Source organism: Heptranchias perlo, chromosome 20, assembly GCF_035084215.1.
Source record: "Heptranchias perlo isolate sHepPer1 chromosome 20, sHepPer1.hap1, whole genome shotgun sequence".
NCBI classification, from domain to species: Eukaryota; Metazoa; Chordata; class Chondrichthyes; order Hexanchiformes; family Hexanchidae; genus Heptranchias; species Heptranchias perlo.
This window is the reverse complement of record NC_090344.1, coordinates 2,513,476-2,523,358: the sequence shown is the minus strand read 5'-3', so window position 1 is coordinate 2,523,358 and position 9,883 is coordinate 2,513,476. Positions and strand designations below refer to the sequence as shown.

General features: G+C 44.9%; 1 non-coding gene across 1 annotated transcript; it reads left to right on the top strand.

Moving 5' to 3' along the window:
- Window positions 1-3,959: 3,959 nt before the first annotated feature.
- Window positions 3,960-4,044, top strand: trnak-uuu (transfer RNA lysine (anticodon UUU)). Its single transcript is given in 2 exon segments — window positions 3,960-3,996; window positions 4,009-4,044. It is a non-coding gene; the product is annotated as a tRNA-Lys (tRNA).
- Window positions 4,045-9,883: the final 5,839 nt, after the last annotated feature.

Genomic DNA, 9,883 nt, shown 5'->3' with positions numbered 1-9,883 from the left:
TGGAATGTGGGCCTTTATCTCAAGGGAGCTGGAATACAAAGGGTGGAAGTTATATGCATGCTGAACAGCAGAAGCAACATGATATAGACAGAGTTAAACGATTCCACAAACAATGGAACAGATCCAAGTTGTGCAGTCCTGCCACATCCAGTCGTGAATGGTGGTGGACAATTAAACAACTAACGGGAGGAGGAGGCTCTGTAAACAATCCCATCCTCAATGATGGTGGAGTTCAGCACGGGAGTGCAAAAGACAAGGCTGAAGCGTTTGCAACCATCTTCAGCCAGAAGTGCCGAGTGGATGATCCATCTCCGCCTCCTCCGGATATCCCCACCATCACAGAAGCCAGTCTTCAGCCAATTCGATTCACTCCACGTGATATCAAGAAACGGCTGAGTGCACTGGATACAGCAAAGGCTGTGGGCCCCGACAACATCCCGGCTGTAGTGCTGAAGACTTGTGCTCCAGAACTAGCCGCGCCTCTAGCCCAACTGTTCCAGTACAGCTACAACACTGGCATCTACCCGACAAATTGGAAAATTGCCCAGGTATGTCCTGTCCACAAAAAGCAGGACAAATCCAATCCGGCCAATTACCGCCCCATCAGTCTACTCTCAATCATCAGCAAAGTGATGGAAGATGTCATCGACAGCGCTATCAAGTGGCACTTACTCACCAATAACCTGCTCACTGATGCTCAGTTTGGGTTCCGCCAGGACCACTCGGCTCCAGAGCACATTACAGCCTTGGTCCAAACATGGACAAAAGAGCTGAATTCCAGAGGTGAGGTGAGAGTGACTGTCTTTGACATCAAGCTAGCATTTGACCGAGTGTGGCATCAAGGAGCCCAAGTAAAATTGAAATCAATGGGAATTAGGGGGAAAGCTCTCCAGTGGCTGGAGTCATACGTAGCACAAAGGAAGATGGTGGCGGTTGTTGGAGGCCAATAATCTCAGCCCAAGGACATTGCTGCAGGAGTTCCTCAGGGCAGTGTCCTGGGCTCAACCATCTTCAGCTGCTTCATCAATGACCTTCCCTCAATCATAAGGTCAGAAATGGGGATGTTCGCTGATGTTTGCACAGTGTTCAGTTCCATTCGCAACCCCTCAGATAATGAAGCAGTCCGTGCCTGCATGCATCAAGACTTGAACAATATGCAGGCTTGGGCTGATAATGGCAAGTAACATTCGCGCCAGACAAGTGCCAGGCAATGACCATATCCAACAAGAGAGAGTCTAACGACCTCCCCTTGACATTCAACGGCATTACCATCGCCGAATCCAACACAATCAACATTCTGGGGATCACCATTGACCAGAAACTTAACTGGACCATCCACATAAATACTGTGGCTACAAGAGCAGGTCAGAGGCTGGGTATTCTGCGGCGAGTGAATGATCTCCTCACTCACCAAAGCCATCTACAAGGCACAAGTCAGTTGTGTGATGGAATACTCTCCACTTGCCTGGATGAATGCAGCTCCAACAACACTCAAGAAGCTCGACACCATCCAGGACAAAGCAGGCCGCTTGAGTGGCACCCTATCCACCACCCTAAACATTCACCCCCTTCAACACCGGCGCACTGTGGCTGCAGTGTGTACCATCCACAGGATGCACTGCAGCAACTCGCCAAGGCTTCTTCGAAAGCACCTCCCAAATCCGCGACCTCTACCACCTAGAAGGACAAGGGCAGCAGGTACATGGGAACAACACCACCTGCACGTCCCCCTCCAAGTCACACATCATCGCGACTTGGAAATATATCGCCGTTCCTTCATCGTCTCCGGGTCAAAAGCCTGGAACTCCCTTCCTAACAGCACTGTGGGAGAACCTTCACCACACGGACTGCAGCGATTCAAGAAGGCGGCTCACCACCACCTTCTCGAGGGCAATTAGGGATGGGCAATAAATGCCGGCCGCGCCAGCGACGCCCACATCCCATGAACGAATAAAAAAAATGTTACAGTTGCATAAACTCTGCTGAGACCACATTTAGAGTACTGCATTCAGTTCTGGACACCACGCCTGAGGGAGGATATATTGGCTTTGGCGGGGGTGCAGTGCAGATTCACCAGAATTGACCAGAATGATACCTGGGCTAAAATATTTAAAATATGCGGACAGGTTGCGTGGACAAAGTTTGTATTTCCTTGTGTATAGAAGATTAAGTGATGATGTAATCGAGTTGTTGAAGGTGATTAAATGAGCCAATGGTGTGTGTGTGTGAGCTGTGAGACAGCTTGAAATCCCAATCCTCTCCACCACTGGGGACTGAGTCTTCCAACAGACAGGGATTTTCACTCGTGCAAGTTTCATCCACATTTTCTGCTCTTCATTTCTCCGACCTGCTTGTTGCGTCTTTCCCTTCAATTCAGGACTTACAGGAAAAACTCGATTCTGCCGTCAATCTTCGGGTCACATGGTGAGATTTCAAATAATTGAAATCGACCCTTATCAATCCCAATATCGTCACCTACACGTTTGACGAATGCAAAGCGGCTTCTATCGCGGTTTGGCTGCACAACTGGTTCAAAGATACTGTCGGTAATTGGAGGGTCTTTCAAGTCATGACACGAACATAACAGTTCGCACTGCCGTTTTCCGCAAGACGCTTCAGATTCATGTGGAATGATTTCGGTCTGGCGTTTAAATCCGTTCCCTCTTCACAAATCCACCTTTGAACCCGGGACTTTTAGTATTTTTGATAACCGATACCAAACTGGTTTGTCCTGTACTGTACATTACTTTTTAAATATTACAGATAAGCGGAGCACTTGAGCTGTCACAGCTGTGACTTTGACATTTCTCCCTCTCCTCTCGATCTCCCCGGCAACTGCCACTAACCACAATCTTCTGTTACACTTTTGCATCAGAAAGTTCCGAGCTTCGGTTTCCAAATGAAATAACGCCCATCTCTTCAATCAATGACAGCCCAGAGAGAGTTTCTCAGTTTCAGATCCCAATTTCCCCAAATCCTCAAAGTAGCATGAACATAATTGTCGTTAAGTTAATAATAATAATATAATTAAAAGTTCTTATCGTCTGGGGTTTTGTTTCAGATGCCACGGCTTTTAAATGTCGCTGCGGATGTTAAACGAATCGCCTCTTGGTTGGAGGCTTCTGTGTGGGAAAGATCAGGAAGCGATAATTGAGAGACCGAGGATGAAGCTGTTTGATGGGAGCACTGGTGACACAGACCGTGCGCGGCTCCAGTGGCGCAATCGGTCAGCGCGCGTTATTTCTACAATAATTCTCCGCTCGAGAAATGCTGGGGTTGTGAACTCCAGCGCCATCAAAAGTAGTTGAACCTTCTCAACATTTTGACTGGAGTTCAAGGTAAAACCGGTTCCATAACGCATCGACTTCTTCATGTCCCCATGTGGGCACTGAGGCACCTCTGGCCTCCCATCTTGCAATAGCAGGTGAGAGTTTATTTGTTTCTTGGAGGGAGAGAGGGCGATTGGTGATAGTTGAAATGGTAAAGCGGCTGGCACGAGATCTTTAAATCCAAAGAACCAAAAACACAATTCTTCTTTCCGTGAAGCAGGTATTGATCGGTTTGAAGTGTCGTGTAGGGAATATTCGGGAGGCAAATCTGCTGCCTGGTGTCACGGTGTGACGGGTGAAATTATTCAGCTTTCAATTGTTGATCGGCTGAAATGTCGAGAGGCCTTTTCCAGCTCCCGTGTGGAACAAGTTTAGCTTTTGAGCCATTTTGTGAAGTGTTTTTTTTAATTGGTGCTAACGAATGACAAGACAATTTGTACAAACAAGAAGAATTGCAAAATCACGAGTTCACTGTCCATGTTTCTGACATCATGTTCAAAAGAAACAAGGATTCTCCTCAACACGTTGCTGAAAATTCGATAGAAGGGATATTCCCCCGAATTCGGCTTCGACAGGGATAATTCAGAGTCCCACCATGAATCTCTATGATGGAAACTAGTTTAGCGGGGCGCCTGGATAGCTCAGTCGGTAGAGCATCAGACTTTTAAAACAGGTTGTGATCTGAGGGTCCAGGGTTCAAGTCCCTGTTCAGGCTAATAATTTTAAAACAGCTGGCAAGTTCTGCTTTTCCAGCGGACCAAAATCAGCGAAAGGAGCAAGAGTTGGCCAGACAGTCCCTCGAGCCTGCTCGGCCATTTGATAACGTCATCGCTGATCTTCGACCTCAACTCTCCTTCCCCGGCCTATCCCCATATCCCTTAATTTCCTTAGTGTCCAAAAATCTATCTATCACTGTTTTGAATCTATCCAATGGCTCAGCATCCACAGCCCTCTGGGGTAGAGAGTTCCAATGGTTCACAACCCTCTCAGTGAAGAAATTGTTCCTCATCTCTGTCCGAAATGGCCGGCCCCTTATCTAGAGATTATAACCATTAGTTCCAGACTCTCCAGCTAGGGGAAACAGCTTCCAAGGATTTAACCTGTCAAGCCCTCGAAAAATTTAACATGTTTCAATTGGATCATCTCATTATTGCAAACTGCAGAGAATATCGGCCCATTCTACTCAATCTCTCCTCACAGGACGACCTTGTCATCCCAGGAATCAATCCAGTGAACCTTTGTTACACCCACGCTCAGGCTAGTGTATCGTTCCGCAGGTAAGGAGATCAAAACTGTACACAGTACTCCAGATGCGGTCCCACCAAAGCCCTATATAATTACAGCAAGGCTTCCTTATCTTTGTAATCCAACCACCTCACAATAAAAGCCAACATACCATTTGCTTTCCTAATTGCTTGCTGCATCTGCATGTTAACTTTCTGTGATCCATGTCCAAGCACACAAAAATCCCTCTGAATCAACATTTCTTAATCTCTCACCTTTTAAAATGTATTCTGCTTTTCTATTCTTCCTACCAAAGTCAATAACCTCACATTTCCCCAATTTATACTTCATTTGCCAACTTCTAGCCCACTCGCTTAACCTGTCTGTATCACTTTGCATCCTCTTTGCGTCCTCCTCACAGCTTACTTTCCCACCTAGTTTTGTATCGTCAGCAAACTTGGATACATTACACTCGGTCCCTTCATCTAAGTCATTCATATAGATTGTAAATAGCTGAGGCCCAAGCACTGATCTTCACGGCACCCCACCAGTTACAACCTGCCAACCCGAAAATGACCTCTTTATTCCGACTTTCTGTTTTCTGTACGTCAACAAATCCCCAAACCCTTTCATAAACCCATGCTGACTCTGTCCAATCCCGTTAATGCCTTCCAAGTTTTCTGTTATCACATCCTTTATAATGGACTCCAGCATTTTCCCCACTACTGATGTTAGGCTAACTGGTCGGTAGTTCCCTGTTTTTTTCTCTCCCTCCTTTTTTAAATAGTGGGGTTACATTTACCACCCTCCAATCTGGAGGAACTGTTCCAGAGTCTATCGAATTTTGGAAGATGACCACCAAAGCATCCATTATTTCCAAGGCCACTTCCTTTAGTACTCTGGGATGTAGATTATCAGGCTCTGGGGATTTGTCAGCTTTCAGCCCCATTAATTTCCCAAGCACTATTTTTTTTTACTAATACTGATTTCCTTCATTTTCTCCCTCTCACTAGACCTTTGGTACCCTAACATTTCCGGGAGGTTATTTGTGTCCTCCTTTGTGAAGACAGAACTAAAGTACCTGCTATCTACACCCTCAAAACCTCTAATAGAGTTGCCATACACAATTTCCCTTTCATAAAACCGTGTTGCATGTGCCTAACCATATTATGATTTTCTAAGTGCCCTCTTACCAAGTCCCTAGTAATAAATTCTCGCAATTTCCCTACTACTATTTTCAGGCCAAATGGCCTGTATTTCCCTGTTTTCTCTCTCCCTCCTTTCTTGACTAGCGGGGTTACATTTGGTACCTTCCAATCCATGGGGACCTTTCTAGAATCATGGGAACTCTGGAAGATAAAACCAACTTTCTCTGCAGCCAAATCTTTTAAAACCCTAGGATGTCGGCCATCAGGGCCAATGAATTTGTCAGCTTTTAGTCCCATTAATTTATCCGGTACTTTTTCATTACTAATATTAATTGCTTTAGGTTCCTCACTCTCATTTGAACCTTGGTTCCCCAATAGTTCCGGTATGATTTTTGTGTCATCGACTGTGACGACAGATACCAAATACTTGTTTACATCTCTGCCATTCCTTATTCTCCATTATAAATTCTCCAGTCTCTGCCTCCAAGGGACCCATGTTTACTTTCGCTAATCTCTTACTTTAAAACACTCTTGTAGAAGCTCTAACAATCCATTTTTATAATTCTTGCTGGTTTACCCTCATTCTATTTTCTCCCATTTTAGCAATTTCTTGGTCATCCTTTGCTGATTTCCAAAACCCTCCTAATCCTCAGGCTTACTACTCATTTTGGCAACACTGTGAGCCTCTTTTAACCGAATTCTATCATTAATTTCTCCAGTTAACCAAGGTTGCACCACTTCTCCGGTGGAGTTTTTAATCCTCAAACGAATGTAATTTTGTTGAGGAATAATGAATTATTCCTTTAAATGTTCGCCATTGCTTATCTACCATCATATTTTTAATCTAATGTCCCAAACTCCTAAGCCAACTCACCTCTAATAACAACGTTATTGGTTTTGATTAAATTTTAAGACCCTAGTATCGGACTTAACGACATCACTCTCAAACTCAATATGAAATTCTATCATATTATGATCATTCTTCGCCAGAGGATCATTTACAATAAGATTTCTAATTAATCCTGTCTCATTATACAATACTAGATCTAAAATAGCCCGTTCCCTTGTTGGTTCCTCAACATATTGATCCATAAAACTGGCTCGAATGCATTCCATCAACATAAAACAGCTTATCTTGAGTTGCTAACATGATGTCAACACGATGGGATGACGTTTGACTAGAAGACACGGCCAGATCTGCCAGGTGAATTAGATGTTTGCTGCAAACACTGAGAATTAATGAAACCAAGACTTCCCTGCAGAGCAAGGAGTTGGAAAGAAAGATGCTGGGCATTGAGAGGCGAAGGATTTTGTCTGTTGCAGGATGAATGGACAAAAGGATCTCAACTCCCTGCTTCTTTTCTACACTGATAAATCTAGACCAAAATATCATCTCCGTGCTTCTTTCAGATAATGAATGTCTGAATGCTCAAGAGATCACTGATCCAAGCCAATTATCTCCTCTCGCACTCTCCTTCCAACCTTGCACACGTTGCTTAGCTTTGAAATTGTTCATTTTTTCACACTGGGATTCAACTTGAAGAAAGCGATGCTGTGATCAGCTGGTGTTGTTCAGGAAATGGAGAGCAAAAAGATCCATCAAAGGCTAATGATAACAGTGACTGTTCGAACACTGTGAGCTACAGTTAAAGATTGGCAACCTTTAAAGTGTCAGGCAGCAGATCTTTTCCAAATCATGACAGAAATGGCAAGAAAACTTCATGCAGACTTTGATGAGCGGCACGACTTTCGAACAGGAGGCATTTTACAGAAGGCAAGAAAGTGCATTGTGTATCGCTCTTATGGGTTGTAAAATTGAAGAATGATGGGCTGCTGGCTGTTCAGGCAGGAGCGGGGAAATTGCTCATGTTGATCAGGAGCGAGCTTTGTGATCAGTCGGGGGAATTTGGTTGGTGCTATTTTGAACAACACCAGGAAAGTCAAGTTCCCTGATCGGGAATCAAACATGGTGGCGCGGCGGTGAGAGCACCGAGTCCTCAGCACTAGACCACCACCGAATCCGCTGCAATTTTCATTCAAGCAAGCAGACCAACGCTGCCTTTCCGACTTGTACCTTTGAAACTCACGTCACTTTCGTCCCAGACAAGTTGCTCGCACAAAATGGAATTTGCTGTTAAAACATGAAAGACTTGTTCAGACAACGACAGCACCAAGTGCGGGTCGGCAGGGACATGAAATGGACAGTGAGGGGAAATATTACCACAAGCTGCTGGTGTAACTGTTTCCATTTCCAAAACGCACGCACCGAATCAGTGCAGCTCCTTGGAAAGGTGCAAGGCAACGCAGGGCTGTCATGTCTCACTTGAAGCAATTGACACACACAAGATTCTGCCATCACGAGCCATCTCCTTCTGTTTCTGTCATTACTTTATCTCCAGCTTCCTCTGCTCCTCCAGATGCCGGTGCATTAGATGTTCAAAGCAAATACTGCGACTTAACGAGAAAAAAACCTTAACTGGAAAGCAGGAAAGGGGGAGAATGATGTTGGGTGTTGAGAGACGATGGATTTTGCAGACACCAGGATAAATAGACACAACGGCCTCATCTCCCTGCATCTTCGGATACTGAATATCTTAATGCAAAGAGATGTTCTCACTGCCCCAGGCCCATTATCTCCAGTCGCATCTCCCACCAATCTTGCCTATGTTGCTTCCCTGTGAAATTGTGCAATTTTTCACACTGGGATTCCATTTGATGAAAACATTGCTGTGATCAGCTAGTGTTGTTAAGGAGATGGAGCACAAGGAGATACATAAAAACCTAATGATATCACTGCCTCTTCGGACAGCGTGAGCTACAGTTAAAGCTGTGCAATATTTAAAGTGTCAGGCAGCAGGTCTTTTCCAAATCTTGACACAAATGGCAAGAAAACTTCACGCAGACTTTGATCAGCGTCATGACTTTAAAAAAGCCGGCATTTTATACAGGCATTCCACACTCTGGACCTTGACCCTTCCCCTGGGATTCTCACTATGAACCGGTGGGATTTGTTTTGAGAAAAGATGTCCCAGCTCTCCACCTTAAAAGGGACACGGACAGGACCAGATGGGCTGAATGGCACTGGTTTAAGACATCACTGCAGTGCCTAGAAACCCTGCTCAGTAAGGTCTGTGAGTGTTGGATGGGACAGTGTAGAGGGTGTGGAGAGAGCTTTACTCTGTATCTAACCCGCGCTGTCCCTGCCTTGGGAGAGTTTGATGCGACAGTGTAGAGGGAGCATTACTCTGTGTCTAACCTGTGCTGTCGTTATCCTGGGTGTGTTTGATAGGGCAGTGATGAGGGAGCTTTACTCTGTATCTTACCCGTGCTGTACCTGCCCCAGGAGTGTTTGATGGGACAAAGTAGAGGGAGCTTTATTTTGTATCTAACCCGTGCTGTACTTGCCCTATGAGGGTTTTGTGGTACAGTATATGTAACCCCTGCTGTACCTGCCCTCGGAGTGTTTAATGGCAAAGTAGGCAAAGTAGAGAGGATCTCAACTTTGTATCTAACTAGTGCTGTACCTGTCCTGGGAGGGTTTGATGGTACAGTGTAGAGGGAGCTTTACTCTGTATGTAACCCGTGCTGTACCTGTCCTGGGAGTGTTTGATGGTACAGTGTAGAGGATCTTTAGTCTGTATCCAACCCATGCTGTACCTGAGTGGAGAGTGTTGACACTGGGTGCTCACCTCGATGAGAACAACATTTAACCAGAAGATGATAAGATAAACCCATCTGCTCCTCGCCTGTACACAGACATTAGGAGACATTGAGTGTCCCTAACACATTTAGACAATGCCCATAATCAAATTTTGAACACTACCCTGAGATCTCCCCTTACCGTTCTTTGATCTATGAAAAGAGTCCCAGTTTCTCCAGTCTCTCCTCATAACTAAAGTCTCTCGTCACTGGTATTTCACATTTCAGTGAATCTCTTCTGCACTCTCTCCATGGCCTTGACATTTTCCCGAGTGTAAGATCCCCAAAACTTGACACAATATTCTAACCGCAGCCTAACCAATAACTTGTACAGGTTTACATGGCCTCTGTCCTTTTGTGCTCTATACCCCTATTTGTAAAACCGAGGATCACATGAATTTTTTCAACCACTTGATCAACTTGACCTCCCACTTTTAAAGGTTTGTGTATCTGAACACTTTGCAGGCTTTAGAAATATTAACA